Source organism: Anas acuta, chromosome 16 (genome assembly GCF_963932015.1).
Source record: "Anas acuta chromosome 16, bAnaAcu1.1, whole genome shotgun sequence".
Taxonomy (NCBI): Eukaryota; Metazoa; Chordata; class Aves; order Anseriformes; family Anatidae; genus Anas; species Anas acuta.
In genome coordinates, this window is record NC_088994.1 from 3,078,434 (window position 1) to 3,097,886 (window position 19,453).

The 19,453-nt window shown below is 38.1% G+C and overlaps 1 protein-coding gene and 1 long non-coding RNA gene across 3 annotated transcripts in view; one reads left to right on the forward strand and one right to left on the reverse strand.

The window, feature by feature from the left end:
- Positions 1–15,915, reverse strand: part of ASIP (agouti signaling protein) — a 74,543-nt gene extending 58,628 nt beyond the window's left edge. Inside the window, exon 1 of the mRNA XM_068700239.1 lies at positions 15,705–15,915. The gene's annotated coding sequence lies outside the window, so the exon portion shown is untranslated. The remainder of the gene's footprint in view (positions 1–15,704) is intronic.
- LOC137865622 (uncharacterized) lies at positions 3,597–13,598 on the forward strand. Of its 2 annotated transcripts, XR_011102024.1 has the most exons (4): positions 3,597–4,287; positions 5,247–5,304; positions 8,299–8,629; positions 9,990–13,598. It is a non-coding gene; the product is annotated as an uncharacterized lncRNA (long non-coding RNA). The 2 variants fall into 2 exon arrangements; XR_011102025.1 differs by lacking the exon at positions 8,299–8,629 and having other exon boundaries at positions 3,604–4,287.
- Positions 15,916–19,453: the final 3,538 nt, after the last annotated feature.

A 19,453-nucleotide genomic window follows, 5' to 3' on the forward strand; every position in this document is an offset into this window, starting at 1 on the left:
CCATTTGAAAGGAGTAGTGAGGGCAGGATAACTTTCTCCTGGAAACAATTAGGTAGTTAGGTACGTAAGTGCTACCAAATGGACATGTAATTATTTGCAATTATTTGGCAACTATGTAAAGCTTTTTCTGATTACAGAACCACAAATGTCATCTTAGGATTATGCTCTTATTACTGGGATCCAATTGTTTTATTTTCCACTGATGATAGTGGGTGAGGAAGTAATGAATCAGTTAACTGAAGTGGTCAATGTAGTGTTTTTTTGTTGGTTTTTGTTTTGTTTTTTTTTTTGACCAAAAGATATTGATTTTCTTTTGGGGGACTTTGGAAGCTGAATGAGAAACAGTGCTAGCTGGCATGCAGCCTGAAAATTCTCTCCTTGTGGTTACTGATGAGCAATCCAGATAGACTATAGCTAACCAAAGTTGCAAATAACTAATAGTAACCAGCAAGTAATTATTTTTAAATGAAACAAGCATTAAGAAACATAATACCTATTACAACTGTGTATAAGAGTCTGGATCTAATGAAGACTATACAGTTATGTTAGAAAGTGCTTCTATGTGCCTAGTGCATACGCAAAGTAGAGAGATCTCTACATTAGTGTCTGAGTTCAGACTAGGAGTGCATTTCTGAAGGAAATCACAGAACAGCTGAGGTTGGAAATGGCCTCTGAAGATCACCTAGTCCAACCACCCTGCCAGGCAGGGTCACCTAGAACACATTGTGCAGGAAGGCATCCAGGTGGGGGTGAATATCTCCAGGGAAGGAGACTGCACAACCTCTCTGGGCAGCCTGTCCCAGTGCTCTGTGACCCTCCCAGTACAGAAGTGCCCCCTCATATTGAGCTAGAACCTCCTGTGTTGTGTCTGTTGCCTCTCATCCTGTCGCTGGGCACAACTGAAAAGAGACCGGCTCCATCTTCTTGACACCCTCCCCTCAGATATTGATACACACTGATGAGCTCTCCCCTCAGTCTTCTATTTTCCAGGCTAAACAGGCCCACTTCTCTCAGCCTGTCCTCCTATGACAGGTGCTCCAGTCCTCTGATCATCTTCATAGCCCTCCTCTGAACTAGTTCCAGGAGCTCCATGTCCCTCCTGTGCTGGGGAGCCCAGAACTGGACACAATGCTCCAGGTGTGTCCTCACCTGGGCTGAGCAGAGGGGCAGGATCACCTCCCTTGACCTGCTGGCAGCACTCTTCCGAATGCACCCCAGGAAACACTGGCCTTTTTGGCCGCAAGGGCACGTTGCTAGCTCATGGTCAGCCTGCTGTCCACCAGGACTCCCTGGTCTCGCTCTTGCAGAGCTGCAGACTCCATTTCTCACCCTTGGGTTTGTGTTGTGGCTGAATGCACTTGCACTTCAGCCTCTAACTGGCGGTCAGGCAATGGTACCAGGTTAGATTTGGGTGAAAATAAAAACCTCTGAAATGGGCATGTTGTGAATGCTGCCTTCACAAATGTTGACTGTGTTGACCCCTGTGGGTCATCTGCTGTTACTGACCTGTAATTCCATTACGAACTTCCTGCTGTGCTATATCATGCAGTCTCACCAAATTTGAGTTCGTCTTAAAGCAACACCACAAGGGGATATAGTACCATCACTATTTGGAGCTGAATAGGCTATTCATAGAAGTGCATATGTGATTGTTCATGTGAATGACTGACTTTTTTTTTTTTTTTTTCCAAAGCTGAGTGGGTTTTGCTGTTGCTCATTCCCTGAAAACAATTGTAATTAATCAAAAAGGTCTCTTATATAAATTTTCCTCATTTCTGTCAACACTTTTTTAAAAGCTCTATTACAATCTGTTCCCTAAGCTCTTGGAAAAACCATATGTATTTTTCCATTATTGTTTTGCTTTATTTACGCAGTATTTCCAAATTGTTTTCATTTGTTTCATTTCTCCTTAACAATTAAAGTTGCCAAAGACACACTGTGTGGGAGAGGAACTCATTGGAACATTTGAATTTCATGTGGATTAACTGCTGGTGTAAAGTGGGTAAAATACATAGAGAGAAGAGTGTTTCAAAGCACAAATGATATCATTATTAGCACTTCCTTCCAAGATATTTTAGTTGAATAAGCACAGCACTACAAGGGAAAAAAAAAAATTGCAGAGTCATTGCCAGTTTCATCTACCTTCAGTCAGTGCCTATGTCGGATTCTCATACATTTGCTTTTCTTTAAGAAGCTAAAAGATACCTTCTGCTGTAGTTGACTCAAAGCTGCGGAGGTTGCAGTGCTGTGCAAAGAAATGCATACTCCTAACAGTCATTTCTTAGCAATCTGAACTCTAGTCTGTGATATGCTGGCTGCAAGAACAGTTTCTTTTCCCCTTTCTTCCTCTTCCTATCTCTTCCCCAAAAGAAGATCAAATGGTTTAAATTAGATGGTAAGGCATTATGTTTTTCTCTGTCATTCCACAGATCAGAATATTCTAGTCTTGAAGAAACTAATCAGCATCTGCCTGAATCTCTGATCTGCATTAAATCCCATTATTGCATCTCTAGAACTGGAGATGGACTAAAGTAGAACTAAACCCACTAGATGCTGTTTTTTGTTTTGTTTTGTTTTGTTTTTGTTTGTTTTTTAATAGATTTAACAGTCATATATTTTATAATCCATCATCTTCTTCATGCCTTCTTGTTTTAATTGTTTGGGTACAACCCCAGCTGCTCTGGTGCCACAATGGTGCTGAACTGGACAGCTGCTGCCGGCACACCCTGCCCGGCTCAGGACGGCAGCACGGAGACGGTTCCAAATCCTCCTCCAGTGTTTCAGGTGGATGCTCTCTGCAGATGGTGGCGGCATGCTTTTACAGGTGGTGGTCATATCAGCTGCCTACCTGGGGGCTGGCATACCGCGTGTTGTGTGCAGTAGTGATGTGGGATGCAATGGATGCTCTTGTGCAGGAAGCCTGACAACTTCTTTCTGCCGATATTGTGTAGCTGCTCTCCTGGTTCAGATAACGCCAGTCTTGGTACTAATGTGTATGGTAAACATTAGGACCTAAATACAGAAAGTGTGCCAATTCAGACATGGTAAAGAAATGGCAAGGAAAAGCAAAAGATGAGAAGGCTGCCAGTTCCTCAAGGAAAGACAGAGGTACAAACTGCAGATATCCAGGGGTAAAGAAGAGTTGGAAGTATACTCAGAAATGAACCAGAAAGTTGGTTATTCAGCTACTTAAGCAGCAAGGCATTTATTCCTTCCTCTATTCAAATGAAGAAATAAATGAAGGAAAAATTGTATAAAAGGAAAATGAAGTCATACGACCCAGAGTGAGCAGAAAAAGAAGTGCCAGCCCTTTATATCCCATTTAACTAGATTGCAATCAATGTCCTTATGCATTATAACATTAAAGAGCACTGCTAACTTTAAATATGTGAACCTGCAACACTGAAATTCAGATTTTGATTAGTGTGTTTATCCAAGGTATCTTTTCATGGGACCAGTGGTTCAAACCTGCAACTAAATGGAAAGTAGTTGGGAATCAGTAGAAGGGTATCTTTTTATTTTTTTATTTTATTTTATTTATTTTTTCCATCACTGCATTTCCACCTGGCCTAATGGCTGCAGATGGGTCCCACCTGTCTCAAAGGGGAAAACAGATCCCAGCCCAGGTGCTGTCAAGACCCACTGAGAGGGCTTTAAATCAAGTAGGAAGGGGGAAAGGGATGAAATGAGGCTTAAGAGAGGTGAGACTGGGGGAGCATTCACAGGGTTTGGGGGTGAGGGCAATGGTGCAACTGAAATGCACCTACACCAATGCACACCGTATGGGCAACAAACAGGAGAAGCTGGAAGCTGTTTTGTGGTAGTTAAACTATGACCTAGTCACCATTAATGAAATGCGGTGGGACTGCTCCCACAACTGGTGTGCTGCGATGGATGGCTACAAGCTCCTCAGGAGGGACAGGCAACTTAGGAGGGGAGGTGACATGGTTCTATATTAGAGAGTGTTTTGATGTTGTTGAGCTCGGGGTTGGGAATGGTAAGGTAGAGTCCCTGTGGTTAAGGATCAGGGGGTTGGCCAACAAGGCAGACATCCTGGTGGGGGTCTGTAATAGACCGCCAAGCTACAATGAAGAGGCAGAAGAGGTGTTCTGTAAGCTCCTGGTGGAAGTTGCTCAATCGCCAGTGCTTGTTCTCATGGGGGACTTCAACTTCCCAGATGTGTGCTGGAAATGCAACACAGCCCTGAGGAAGCAGCCTAGGAGGTTCCTGCAGAGTGTGGAAGACAGCTTCCTGACTCATTGCAGACTTCTGATACGCCTACAAAGGGTGAGTTGCTCAGTGGGATGGGGCAGAAGAAGGGATGGTTCCTCCTCACAGAAAAGTCCTTGCAGCACCTCTCCTTGGGCTCACACCAGTTAAAGCTAGACGCAGTTTTGCACTGTGCTGATTGCAGCACTATTATTAGAGTCATCGAGGGCTATATTTTTTTGGTTGTATTTTTAGATTTCCCTCTTTTTAATATAGACATTGATTTAGACTTTCTAAGGAAACATCAAAATACAAACTGCAGTTGCCCTAGTGCAGCAAGACCTCTGATTTGGATGTCAGAAGGGGTGGCCAGGCAAAGTTATTGCCCCAGATCTACCCCTGCTAGTGAGAAATTCTTTTATAGTTGTGGCTTAACCTGGCAGGCAGCTCAGTACCACACAGCCTTTCACTCACCCTCCCCACCCCTCAAGTGGGATGGGGGTGAGAATCATGAAAAAAAAGAATTAAAAGCTTATGGGTTGAGATAGAGACAATTTAATAGGATAGAGAAGAAATAGAAATAATAATAGTAATAAGAATAATGTGTACAGAACTAGTGATGCACAATGCAGTTGCTTGCCACCCACCTGTCTGGTTGGGCCCATCCCATCCCCAAGCAGTGGTACCCTCCCCCCCGTATTAATTGTTCAGCAGGATACCATATGGCATGGAATACCCCTTCAGCCAGTTGGGGTCAGCTGTCCTGGATCTGTCCCCTCCCAGCTCCTTGTGCACCCCAGCCTCCTCACTGGCAGGGCAGTGTGAGAAGCTGAAAAGTCCTTGGCTTAGTGTAAGCACTGCTGTGCGACAATTAAAACATGAGTGTGTTATCAACATTATTCTCATCCTAAGTCCCAAACACAGCACTATACCAGCTACTACAAGGAAAATTAACTCTATCCTAGCCAAAACCAGGACAATAAGTTAGCACGTGGTATTTTAAAACTAACACAGATGTTTCATAAGCTGCTGCCCAGGATGTTCCCAAGCTGGAAGGTGTATGAAACATCCACAAGCTGAGAGCAGTGCAAGCAGGTGAGCCTGGGGAAAGTTCTGTGCTGGCCAGGGAGCCAGGAGGGAGCTGGGCTCCCCCAAAAGAATTGGGGTGACTCCTTCACCCAAAAAGAGCGATGTTTTGAAAATGCCCACATATAAATGAAAGAAGAAAAAAAGAGAAATAAAAACAAAAGAGGACAAAAAATGAAGGGGAAAAAAAAAAAAGAAAGAGGGCAGAAGGGCTTTATTCAACACTAAAAACTCCCACATTCACTCCTCAGCACACAAACCTCCCCTTTTAGGAAAAAAAAGAAAACAAAAATAAACAACCCTTCCTCCCTCCCCCCCCCTCCATTTGCATACATTTCTTCACATCGTCTCCGTGTATGAGCAGGACACAGGAGAGCATCTCAAAAACACAGTCCTGTGAGATCTTTGGTGGGTGGGAAGGACAGGGAGATTCAGGAAAAGCCTTTGTGTGCAACATCCACTTTTTCTGCAGTGTTGTACAATAGTCCTTCAACATTGAAATACCAATGTGTAGAACAGAACTGCTTGGTGAGTACAGCCTATCCGCATGTTTCAAATTTCCATCCAGTGCATACAAAGCCATAAATGACAAGTTTTTGTTTGGAAGCAAAAACAAGTGTTCTTTTGTGGCCAAAGACCATTGCTTATTTGCATAGATTTGAGTGTTAGTGTTTCCCCAAACAAGCGAAGACTACGCCTCCCACTGAACCACAGAAATATTTACTAGCTTTCTAGAGTGTCTAATTTACGTGTCAAAGGGCATTTTTGCATGCCATTTACCTAACTACTGTAACTGGACTTGTAGAGAAATGAGCAGCACGTGCTTTTTATTCTTTAACTACATTGCATCTTCAGAATGAACAAAATGTTTTCTTCATCAAGAAAGCAGAGAAACTCAACAATTTTGTTATCCAAAACAGTATGAGATGGAAATTACTTAAATTTAACTGGAAAAATTATGAGTAATGTCCTGACTGCAGACTGATATCAGTACTTAGAGACACTCCTATATGGCAGGATTGAATGAAGAAGCCACCTGGTAACTGGCCTGTGAAGGCTTGTAGATCTATAAAAGAAATAATAATAAGAAAAACAAAGAAAGAAACAAAAACTCTGTTGGGAATAACACTGAATCTTGAAACAAACTAATGTTACTGATAGCGCTTCAATTACTGAAGTGTAGATCCTAGTGACTAAGTGTCTTTGCTTCACTGGGTAAAGCAAATGGCTCAACAGATCCATCCACCGCTTCACTCTAACACATCTCGGTGTCTTTAAGTACCTGAATTAATGCTATGCAGTGGTATTTTGGAGTGTCTGTGCATCTCTGGAGTTTTTCTGTTGGCACTGGACTGGTGAGGGTACCCGAATGATCTTAAAAAGAGGGAAGGATCCACTGTATGAGCTGATGCAGTCCTTTGTCTGTATCATTGCTTGCTGCACTTCAGTGAATAGCATTCAGCATTCCTGCCTATCTGCAGCATAAACTGAAAATGAAGATCATCTTCCAACCTGCAGCCTCTGTTGTTGTCCCTGCCAGTACTCTGTGAGCCCATGTTTGGTTTTGATTGTTGGTTTAGTGTGATTTGAAAACTATGTACGAGTAGTCAGTACTGAAAACCTTGTGTAGGATGAAAACTTGGCCTGCGTGAGCTCTGAGGGAGTGTAACGTAAGTGAAGGCTAAAGTGAGGTCTATAGACTACTAGCATGCTTAGAGCAGAGAATGCAAGCTTGATGAATCCAAAAAAACAACCCTAATGATAGAACATACCTCTGGCATCACTAGTAATGCTAGTCAAATGACACTCAATGGAGACCTTGTAGGACAACTAAACACTGGACTAAGACATGTCAGTGCTCTACTCAAGAAATAAGTACGTGACGTTACAGGTGTTACCATTCAGAGTACCTACATCCTTACAATCAGACAAACAGGAGGTTCAGTCCTACAGTGTTGGCATTTATACAGCATTAGAAAGATATTAGCTCAACAATTTCTATATGGCATGGGACTATAAAATTGTACTGCTTCAAATACTTACTAACCTCTGAATTCAGATTAAAGCTGTATTTGGTGATATACAGTAAAGGGTTGTGCCTGCATGGTTGTACAAACGTGACTTCTGTTACGTGCCAAGGATCTGCAGAGTTCTGTTCTGTTCTGCTCCCGTTGGTAGTAATGAGCTAGCAGAAAGCTGTTTACTGCCAAAACATTTAAATATTGGATATATTGTTTCATAACAAGCACTATAGCAACACAGACTCTAGCATAACTATTTACAAGCAGCATTAAGAAAATAGCTGGCTATAAAAAACAAAAACAAAAAAACAAAAAAAAACCACACACACAAACTTTTGTTCTCAGAATTAAAATGTGATGCAGACAGAACAGAAACAACCACTTCGGGTAAGCCATTGCAGTCATTACAATTTAAATCAGCTGCTAAAGACACACAAGAGAGTGAGCATCTCTACTGGTGCCAAGACCAGTGCAGAAAATGTTATTCTCAGTCATTTTTGTTGACAGGTGCACTTTTTGCTGGGATAAAAACTGGCTGGATGGCTGGGCCCAGAGTGGTGGTGAATGGAGTGAAATCCAGCTGGCAATTGGTCATGAGCAGTGTTCCCTAGGGGTTGGTGTTGGGGCCCATCCTCTTTAATATCTTTATTGATGATTTGGAAGAGGGAATTGAGTGCGCCCTCAGTAAGTTTACACCAAGTTAGAGGGAAGTGTTGATCTGCTGGAGTGTGGGAAGGCCCTGCAGAAGGACCTGGACAGGTTAGGTCAATGGGATGAGTTTCAGACCCAGGCCATGTTTCAACTGCAAATGGCCCAGCTGAAAGATTAGCATGAGTTGCTTTCCTTTGGGGAGTCAGAGTCATTACTTTAGAGAACTTTAGCTTGCCACAGGAAAAGTGCTATACATCCAGGCCTCTAAATAAAAGAATATCAATTAAAAATATCCCATCTTTTGCACTATTTTATCTTACATTGCCTACAGCAATATATGCCAATGGGCACGAGATATTAGTATGCTTACCCAAAAGACAACACTGAGAAGAATACAGCATTGCATCAAAAACCCTTATGGAGGAGGGAATAAAGTGCTGAGATAAATTGTGTTGGGTCTACAGAAAAGTGAGGAAGTGACGCCTGAAACCTCAGAGTTAACAGGGTACCACTGGAATCAAAGCGGCTCTGACTGCCAAGGATGTCATCTGCCCAGTAATGAATGGGAACGGTCAGTTTGAAATGGCATGAAGCACGCACTAAGAGCTGAAATGTCACAACTGACTCCTGCTTGGTGCTTTTTCCACTGGGCACGCCAGAAGGTGAGAGCACAATTGCTTGTGCATTTCTATAACTGCAGCAAATGGGAATGATTTTCAGAAGTTCTACTTTTGTGTAGTGATTCAGATTTTAATGTTCATTTGTTCTACATACCTAATATTTCTTTTCAAAAAATGTAAGAATTCAATGCCCCATCAGCATGACACAGCTTGGGCTGTCTGGGTAAAACAAGCACTTGTATGGGGAAGTGTAATAATGTTTTTATCACAAATGTTCTGCTGCCAGAGTAGAAGGAAACTATTTCTTTAAACACTGTTCTGGATCTGAGAAAATTAGATGATACCCCTTTCTGAAGAACTGCTATAATAGGTCAAAAGTGCATTAAGTACATTATTTTTTTACTTCTTCAATAGTGTCCCGTGTAAAGGAGATTGACAACTTGCTTACTTATTTTATGTATCTTTTACTAAAGCAGCTGTCTGATTACGTAGTTGAATTCCTGAATTCAATAAATATTCTTGACTGTGTTTTAGGCCTTTCACTTACATGTTCCTCCGTCATCTCTTCTGAGAACCTGTGTTACAGTTTTATTTGGATAGGAAGTGGTTCCCCAGCTCTAGTAATGTTTTTTGCCTCTTTGTGGACTTTTTTGATGTTTATAACTGTATGTAGAGATCCAAGCATGGGTACTTCATTGGTTTATGCAGCCAGATCTTCTTTTCCTGTTTAATTTTCCTTTCTAATGTGCTGACTTTATTGTTTTGGTTCTAAGAATTGATTTAGAAAGTCACTCTGATGACTCCATAAACTCTTTCCAGACTCAGACTTCACTTTCCATATCTGTTTCTTCTCACTGATTATTATTATTTTTTTTTTTTACCTTTGTTGCAAAACCTCTGCTCTGTGCATGGTTATTCTGAATAACTGTACTTAAAAACACACTTTGTATTAAGTAACCTGGAAAAGGGAATGATATCATGTGGCAGCTATGAGCATCCCATAAATCCCTTTGGACTTCTTTCTGAAAACTAACCATTCTTTCCTGCCTTTTAAACTGGTGATACAAAGCTAGCATAAAGTCTTGCAGTTAATTCTTTTTCCATGACAGCATGGTTTCTTTAAACATCTTCATAAAGGCACTGTTGAAAGTCACATTTAAAAAATAAAAATAAAAATATGTGGTATATCAGCAGCTGATATTTATCTCTGCCTCTTTACGCCTTAACATTTTTGTATTTCTGGGAAAGATTTTGCTCTGCAAAAACTATGTTGGCTCTTATCTAAATTCTTGGGTCTATCTTAACTCCATATTCTATTAGCTCACTGCTTTTTTTTATTAGTGTATATTCATTGTCTTCTGCTCCATAATCACACCAGCCTCCCCTTCATTTTGCTCTGCAGGAGTCCTCACTCCTGCATACAGCTTGTAGCAATACACTGGCTCTTCAGAACTGATGGTTTGAGCTGCTGCTACACACAGCTCAGGGCAAAATCCAGAACAGCATCTTTGCTAGCCTGCTGCTGCCTGTTTGAGCTGACAAGGAGCTGCTTATGAGTGGTGCCTCTGCATCAGGTGCTTGCCTGACTCCCACTGCACATGAGAGATAAATGACATTTGTTCTTATGATAAGTGGCAAGACAGAAATCCAGGCTCCCATCCTTCAGGTATCAATCACTATGTTTGTTTGTTTCTTTCTTTGTTTGTTTTAATTGAAAGCTTTGTTTAAAAAAAAAAAAAAAAAAAAGCTCAGAAATTGTTTATTCAGCTGTGAAAGTTTGTCAACCTACAATGACTGGTTTTTTTTTCTTTTTATTTTTTTCCTACCAATAACAAAAAGCAAAAAAAAAAAAAAAAAGCATGAGTTGTGTTCTGTTGTGTTGCCTAAGGATGAATCTCATTGCATTTGTCTTAATATATAATATAGATAGATATACTGAATGTTAAGAATGTATCTATACCTGGTATGGACAGTCTTTTTCACTGCTAGAAGTGTTGCTGCCATTGTAGCCAAAGACAAACTTCTTAGTAGTTCACAACCTGTTGAGAGTGATTTATTCTTTGCATCGTCTGGCCTGCTATGTACTAGAGGCAGCATGCATCTCCTCCAGTAAGAAAAATCAAGGTCGAAAGCATACTAACCAAACTTGGTGTGTGTTGAGATTGTGTGTTTGTATCCCCATGTCCTCTTCTACAGACACAGTTTATATCATTTCCAGGCAAAAGAAGCTCTAATGATAAATTGCAGTACTCTTATTCTATTGTTTGGCGTAGTTCTGTACCCAGGACTGTTAAATTATGAAGTAACATTAGTGCAGGCCTAGATTTATATCTCAACCACTAGCTAAAATCTGTGTTTTTGATTGCATAGACCAGAGAACCTGCTTAGAACAGAAAAGAGACTCCTAAAAAGTTCTGGTTACCATAAATCAGATCATCAAACCTTTCTCCCGGCTTGGATGCAGGGTAGTACCTTTTATCTCAATTGAAATTATCATAATTTGATCCTTGGCTTAATAATAGTGTCAGTTCAGATCAACTAAATCAAAGTACAAGATCTCAACATGCCTCAGTGCTTAAGGACCAGTATTTTTTTATTTGACTTTGCTATTCACTGCAGATAAATTGTTGGCATTTGCTCTTGGACTGAGGTTTTCTCATGGAGAATAAAAACATTTAAGGTGCTTCAGGCATGGTTCAAACGTAACCCTTCCCCAAAAGGAGATGCAGGTTGACCTTCTAACTTCAGATACCATTGGGAGCAATGCTTTCTAACCAGAAGTTCTGCAACAAATCCTTATTCCAAGAATATTTAAAATGATGAGAAAATTATATCAAAGTAGACATCCAGGACAAATCCATAAATCCTATTTAATGTCAAAATAGAAAATAAAATTAAAGTTTCTCAAAGTGTTTGCACCACAGACTCTTTCCTCAAAAATTAAATATGTTAAATGCTGGTTTTGTATTTTTTATATTTTTAAAAATTTAATATAATAGGGAAAATTGCAAAATAAATTTTAGTTAAATGAACACATCTTGACATTCCTTTCTATTGCCTAGATTCTTTAGCACTTTTGTTTAAGGTACACACAGAATGAAGATGTCAATACATTTCATAAAGAAAATGTTGAAAGGCAATGTTATTCATAAGTGTTATATTTTGACATTGTCTTTTCCTTTCTTTTAGCCAAATCTGCTAGTGTATTTTGTCTCCATAAAATAACATCTTCAGTGAATTTTGTATAGCTTGTAAAAAAAAAAAAAAAAAAAAAGGAGAGAAGAAAAAAAAAAAAGAAAATTTTTGCAGAATCTTTTTCCTTCTTTCTTTCCCCAGAAAGTTTAGACTGAAAATTTTTTATGTCATCATTAAATGGAAGTTCAGGTATAGATTTTCACAGGGTGTGCACATTCTTGGATCCCACAATTACTTCCTTTAATACATTTCTCTTGTCTTTTATTTTCACCTTGGGCATACTTTTCAAACTTATTTTGCCACTTAAAAAAATGATTGCTCCTGCTTTCAATTAATGCAGTAATGGGTTCTTGTATAAACTGCTACTATAAGATGGTGTCCAACATTGCTGTAAACAGAGTTTGCTCATTTACCTGTGCTAGGAAAATTCTAAGTTCACTTCTCAAGTACTAATCTCAAGCAACACCAAAACCCCAACCCTGAAGCTAAACATTTGCCGAAGCTGATGGGCTGGGGATGGAGACTGGGAGAGAGGGGGAACAGGGAAGAGTCAAGCTGGGCTTCTGCCTACAGAATGACTGAAAATGGGTTGATTTTGGTTTTATGGTGGACAAGCCTAGATCCTACAAAGATATTTTTACTTGTTTAAATAATTAAAATAATATTTATATACAATATAATTATCAATAATAATAAAAATCCTTGTTTAAATACTGTACAACACTTTACTGAAGCCAATTATCCCATCTGGAGTGTAAAGTTTAGCACGTAAATCAGGTTTTGCAAGACGTGGACCATTTCAACATATCTTTTGACACCTGTGGTCCCACATGAAAAACTCTGTAGAAAGGTTCTTCAACCCACCAACCTAGTGGGGAGGCTTCTCCGTGTTTCAGCGAGACATTGAGTTAGTTATGGATGTTAGCTGCTTAGAAAATGAGGTTTAGAAGTTTCCAAATATGAAAACAATCTGTTATACCACATAGGAGATTGAAAGCATGACTCTAAGAAAGATGACTATGATAAACATGTACGAATTTAATTTTCACATTATTAAAAAGCAATGGTTATTTAAGATCCTTTCTGACTTGGATATGTTAGAAGTTTATATTTCATATTCATATTTTTTGACAGGACAGTGAGAACTCCATTTCTGTCAGTACTTAACTATATATTAAGCTTTGTTTAACGTTGTTAAAATTTGTTCCTGGTATGAATGTGAATCTAGATTTTATTTTTTTTTTTAATTTATTGTCTGTTTGTTTTTATTTCATGAGCAGAAACAGCTTTCTCTATCATTAAAGCTTTTGTTTTGTCAACTTTATGGAAAATCTGAAAAAGCAACATAGCTAATGAGGCAAGAACAATTTTACCTGCAAGGCTGCTTTTGCCTTCTAAACAGATACGTACTTTTTTCTTTCCTAAACTAAATTAAAGTTTCAGACTTTGACTACGTGTTTCAAAAAGGACTCAGCCTTATCAAAAATAACAAGGTTATTTTCTACAGTTGTATAAGTCTTAGACAGACTGCTTTTTAACTTTTACATTGAGAAAAAGACCTAAACTTGTAGCTTGCATTTCTTCAACATGAAGACTTCTCTGCACAATGTATTTCAACAAAGTTCATATACTAAAGGGGTAGAAATATGGCATATTGAAAGACAGCGTTAAGCTAATCACGTACAACTTATATTTTGGAAAAGAAAGCAAGAACAAATAAAGAGTAAATTATGCGAGAGCCAGGAAAGCACTAACCTGTGCTTAGTTATAGAATTTAAAACATCTCAATAGATGTCAAATGAGACAGAAAAGCTGTTTAAATTGCACCTTAATTCTTGTTTCAGAACTCTCCAGCAACAATTTAAATCAGAATGTTAAAATTGTTATAGTATGTTTGAAATTAATTTTGCCATTTTAATAACCCAAAGCTATCTGTAAATGCACAGCTAGCACCTATCTGTCACATTAGTAAAATCATGAAAAGAACATTACGCATAAAGTTTGCTATAAGTATACATTTCAATTAAAACATTAATATTCAGTCTTTGAGCATTATTATACTTTTAAGAGTAAAAAACTGTAATAAGAGTTTTAACAAGATGGCGCTTCTTGGGCTTCTTTTTTTTTTTTTTAAATAATCTTCTGGAACTGGGTACTTAGTTCACAATCTACTGTCAATCAAGGAACTCCATGACATTGGAATGCAATAAATTGAATCAGAATAGGCAGGATCTACATCAGACATTCTAGGTACGTATAGAGAAAAACAGTTACTGAAATACTCTTAAATGACAGTCATTGGATTTTCCCTGCAATATTTAAAAAAAAAACAAAAAAAAAAAACCACAAAACACTATGGATATGGATATGTACTTTCATCTCCTTGTTGATACCTGCAATATACTGAGAATGTGAAGTCACTGAGCAGTTCTTAAGAAAAATATCGAAAGAGCTTTGTAAATGGACATAATGTTATTGCTGCAGTTATCTTCCCAGGAAAAATGAAGCATTTCTTAGCAGAAGGCTTTAAGGAAGTTCTGTTTGTAAAATGCGGTAACTTTAAGAAATGAGCTGCATTATCCTCTCTAATCTTTTGATACATTCCAAATTAATACTAATTGAGAAAACTAAGAAAAAAAGAAAGGCAAAGCAAAATACGGAAAAATCCATTCATTAGTTTTAAAGAGGTCCTTTTTGTATTTCAAAGTTTCTTTAGCACATCTAATATCAATTGTTTTTGTTTTATCTAGGTTTTATTACCATCTACTTATAACATAAAATAAATAAAACAGATGATCCCTACATACTGCATGTTGGAAACATTTAGGTTTCACTGGTAATTAAAATAACACAGTAAAAGATCATTTGATCAAATCATTTCCCAAGTATCCTTACAAAGCTGTGAGTTAAAGAGTAAGTATAAAAATAGGAAGAAAACCACTGTTCTTTATTGCTACTTCAGTAGTTAAAGAAACACAATAAATCCAAGAGTCTCAGAAAAATAGCACGTTGTATTTTAAAGCAGTAAAACATTCTGTGCATTCTACTCAGAAATAAAAGTGGATAATAAAATCTTAATTGAGAATGATTCAGAAAGCAAAAAAGAAGAAATATATTACAAAACAGAAGCATGCATTTCAAGTTAAAAGGTATTGAGTATCAGCGCAGCATCAGTTGGAATTTTGTGTGGCTGCATATGCATATCATAGAAATTTATTTATCTTCTGCTTTATGTTACCAATAATAATCAGATTCAAATTTGATTCATTAATAACCTAAGATAATTTAGATTGTACTTGTTGGAAAAGAATTCCAGAAAAATAAATTCCTTGTAAACAGAAACTGTCATATTGAACTCTATAGGTACCCAAAGATCAGTACATTTAAATACTTTCTGAATGTTTTCTGAGGTTCTTTATGTACAAGTAGATTCACGGGTATTGAAAGGAAAAAAACCTTAGTGTTATCATCACCAGCTCAAAATATAAGGTGATTTCTGGCACCTCTGTTTATAGGCTTAGCTAAATAGCAAAGCTAATGGATTTCTATCTGCAAAACAAGTTATTGTCTCCGTAAATGATAGATGCTATCAGCAACTCATTCAAAAGATCAGTTAGCCATTAAAACAGTCTGTTTTAACTCAAAATGTTGCCTTCACAAATGATACGCATGAATTGGGTATCTTCTAATCACACAATAGCCATTAGCCTCTCCCAAAAGTCTTCATACATTTGTGGCTGAAAAAGAAAACATACAGAACAGCACAAAACAATTTCCTGAACAAACAAGAGCTTCTGTCTTCCACTAAAATTTGTAATATCTCTAAAAGATTTTGAGATAAATGGACTCTTAGGAACAGGAAAGAATAGGAATAAGATTTGTTACACACTTGAGAAATACAGTCAACAGGCTCTGTTCCTACCTGAGAAGAGAGCAGATCCAATCATTCAACTCAAAGACTCTGGATTCTCTCTAGTGTAACTGGAACAGCCTTCACTTTTAAGAAGCTATAGCCTCTCAGCCAGGAGGAAATCTGGCACCATCTTCCATACAAAAGCGCACACATACGAACATAATAAAGAAAAAAAGAGTCAACCCCAAAACAGTCAACAAAGGACAAAAATACTGTCTCCACCACAAATCCATCAGTTTTCTGATCCCCTGTCTGAGAAGCTTTTATTGCTATCTCCAAAATGTAACTCATCTGAGAAGGAAATACACCAGTGTATAGTCATCTTAACATATTTTTTTTTCTTTTCCAGATGTAGTCACTGATTGCAGTGTAGTTTAGGATCTCTTTCCTGGTTCTAATTTTCAGTGAAATTCATAGGTCAATCTGATTCATATCCCATCCCTTGAAAATCGAGATACAGATTTACTCTACAAAATAAGATAAGTCCACTTTTGTTTGTTTGTTTGGAGCAGAAAGACAGCATTATTTATGATACCTGATAATAACTTGGCTGGCATGATATTTCAGAGCTTTATGTCTGTTTGTATTTTTATTTTATTTTTTTTTTAATTTTTTATTTTTTTGTTTGTGTGTGTGTATTTTTTCCTTTTCTCACCTGCTTCAGGGTCTAGTCCTGCCATTATCAGAAAGTAAACTGATGTCTTTTTTATGGGTTCAGTTGTTCAGTCTGTGTCAGTCTCCTTCAAACTGAATCTGGTTTTGTAAAAATATAGGAAAGAAGTCAAAGGGGCGTAACTAATTTCTGCAGGCCTTTTCTTTCAGCTCTTTGACCTGAGCTCAAGGACTAGCTGTTTTTGCCATTTTCAAGTAAAAACTTGCATTAATATGGTCTTGGACAGAGAATCACGGGGATTCTATGGTGTCAGGCTAGGCACATCATTTTTACATATAGTTTACACCATTTAAGGCAGAAAGAAAATTGGTGCTTTAGCACTCACTATTCTCACTGATATTTAGAGAAACGCTGTGCCACTGGACTCACTCAGCTTCCTTCTCGCATTTGATTGCATAACCTCGATGAAAGTGTTAATTGTAAATATTATTTCTTAGGCATATTCAGGATTTTTTCCTGACTCCACTGTGTGAAAGGAGGCACCCCTGATATCTGTAGTACCTTCTTCCCTGCTTTATCTTAAGGAAAACTTTTTGTGAATTCTTACCTGCCTGATATTTGACAGTCATAAGACAAGGGAAGGCATACAGGTAGATAATATAAGAACAATAACAAGCAATTAATCTTTCCTTAGTGTAAACAAAATAACATGGAATGAACTGGAATGCAAATGATGATTTATTTCTGCTGGTGGATCTCAGCCTCTGTTGCATTAGGGTCAATATGACCATCACTGCTAGGGTTTAACGACTGCAGAGGACTTGGAGCACTCCATATGGAGATCATAATTTCACTTCTGCAGCAAAGGAAACAAATGATGCTCTGAAATGAAAAATTATATCTGACTTTTTTCTTATGCAATTTTTGTAAATTACTTATAAATTAAGGACATCTTGCAACTTGCAGACCAGCTTCTTGCCTTTTGGAACATGTTTTTTCTCACCTTATAATACTGTAGATAAAACTTTTGTTTTGTTTTGTTTTTCCTCAAAACTTTTCTAAAGCTACAGTAAAGATGGAATAAATTAGTAGCATTGCTGATGCCGGTTAGGACTAAATCATTCTTTCTCATCACAGTGCAGAAGACCTGGAGGGCGGTGAGGCTGAGGATTAATACAATAATGGGAACAGAAGGGCTGTAAAATATATTATCTGGCAATCTGTCCACAATATCCTCAGAAGTACTTGCCAGAACCTTATCTCAGATCCATACCAAGCCCATTTCAAGGATTTTAAAACACAGTCACTCTTTAAGCATAGGTGAAATACAATTGTTTTCAACACGTTTTCAGTGCCAAATTGCTGCTCCACTCTTCTAATTTAATTCTTGTTTTATTCATATTTTATTCCTGATTCATTCCTTATTTACCTTATCATAATTATGCCAATGTGTTTCTTTGTGGGTGTTTTCCTCTGTCAGAAGTCTAAAATTGATAGATATTAAATTTTTGTCCTTGTTTTCTTTTGGAAGACATCTGGAGCTTATAGATATCTTCGTCCCAGTTCACTAATACTTCGAGGCCACTGCAGTGGATACACTTTGCATTTTTCACTAAGGCCTGAGACATAAAACCCGTTGGCTTCATTCTGTTACGTATTACCTACTCTGAGAAGATGTAGGACTGTAACACATCATCTTAAGTCTCTTTTTAAACTATCTACTATGTCCCTTTGCTCTGAGATGAATTTTTGCAATGGCAGTGTATTCATTTTACAATCAATTGTGGTTCTGCTTGGATTGCTTCCCTGACTTCTGTCATGGACTACCAAGCTAACAATGTCCTTTTATTCTCACTAATACACCAGTTTGTCCGGTGGCTGACATAACTTCTGTATTTCTGGAAAGCAGCTTTCTTCAGAAATCATTCTTTTTAAAAGAACTACCTTTTCCTTTCTCAAATATTGCTTTTGTTGTACTTTCGTTAGTCTGCTATCTTAAACTGGAAATAAATATTCACAACACTGTACAAAACTATCTCTGTTTTGTCTCAATTTTTTGTAAGGTCATATAATGACAAAGGTAACATCAAATTCCACCAATGCTGGAAAGTACATTATAGATTAATTACAAGAATAACACAGGAAGCATGTCATTGATAGGCCACGTGGAAGTGGAATTGATAAATGGGAGTGTTTTTAGAAAAAAATGAAAGAAAATCAAGGACTAGGTTGCTTAAAACCATAAGAAGGTGCCTCTCTGTCTTTTCCTTCCTCCTTCATCATTATTTCAAGCAGATCCCATTTTATTCAAAAGTATACAAACCATGACCTGCTGAGATTTATTTAGGAACTATGAATTTATATTCACTTACTTATTTGTGAAATCTGACACAATGAAAAAAGTCACCCATGTTTTCCTCAAGTTTTGTTGTGTACGCTAAGGATTTTATTTTCTTTTATGTAGCTAATTTTGCTAAGGTCAATGCCACGATGCCAGTTAATGCAATGTATTTTCTCATACCATCTCTATGTTTGCAGGCAACTCATTTTTAGCTTAAGACAAGCAATCCCATCTGTGGACATCAAAAGCAATAAATGGAATTGTTATAGTCTTGGGTGCAAATGCTGGGAGCTCAGGACAAGGAACTATAATGGGAAGGCTGTAACTGGAGCAGCTGCCTGCTCTTTCTTCATGCGTCCCCCTGCCCTGCCCCTCTCCCTGCATACTGCTAAGTCACATCATTTTATCTTGCAGTATTATTTCCAAGACTATTTTGCACTTCTCTCCCTGTCCTACTTTTCCCCTTTTTAAAATAAAAATTCATGAAAATTTTCTATGGATAAATCTGTGCCCTATTCTTCCTTGTTTCTCCAAGGAGACTAATAATACCTCCAAAATCGCTAGTCCCAGGTAAGTGTGCAGAGTCTGTCTGGGAACCGGATTATAGCTAGCCTCAGCACTAGTCTTCCAGCTGGAGGTTGGGAAACCTTGGCTGTTCCATTGCAGCTGCTGTATGTTTCCTTTGTATGTGGTATGAACAGATGGGAAAGTAGGGATTCTGCAGATTTAGACCTAATTATGGGAATTTGATAGTGATATAGTGATGCTATCTCATTACAGCTTTAATAGCTCTGGAGCCACACT